The sequence below is a fragment of the Colobus angolensis genome, unplaced genomic scaffold, assembly GCF_000951035.1.
Source record: "Colobus angolensis palliatus isolate OR3802 unplaced genomic scaffold, Cang.pa_1.0 Scaffold3946, whole genome shotgun sequence".
Taxonomy (NCBI): domain Eukaryota; kingdom Metazoa; phylum Chordata; class Mammalia; order Primates; family Cercopithecidae; genus Colobus; species Colobus angolensis.
This window is the reverse complement of record NW_012117317.1, coordinates 1-308: the sequence shown is the minus strand read 5'-3', so window position 1 is coordinate 308 and position 308 is coordinate 1. Positions and strand designations below refer to the sequence as shown.

General features: G+C 40.6%; 1 long non-coding RNA gene across 1 annotated transcript in view; it reads left to right on the top strand.

The window, feature by feature from the left end:
- LOC105521070 overlaps positions 1-138 on the top strand; it is a 1,531-nt gene extending 1,393 nt beyond the window's left edge. Inside the window, exon 2 of the long non-coding RNA XR_001003214.1 lies at positions 47-138. This is a non-coding gene — a long non-coding RNA (uncharacterized LOC105521070). The remainder of the gene's footprint in view (positions 1-46) is intronic.
- Positions 139-308: the final 170 nt, after the last annotated feature.

Sequence of the window (308 nt, the reverse complement as noted above, 5' to 3'; positions counted from 1 at the left end):
TGCAAGAATGAATTTCCGTTGTTTTAAGCCATCTGGTTTGTGGTAGTTTGTTACAGCAGCTCTAGGAAACTAATCCAGATGTTAAAGTTTGTTCTTACACAGAAATTGAGGTTTCTAATAAAAGGTGTGTGGATGTGGCTACTTTGCTCACTCACTGGGCTCTGGCATCATGACTTCTGGCCTTGGCTATATTTTCGTTTTTCTTTCCCTTTTTTTCCTTTTCCTTCTTTTTCTTTTCTCTTTTTTCCTCTCTCTCTCTCTCTCTCTTTTTTTGAAACAGGGTCCCGCTCTGTCACCCAGGCTGGAGT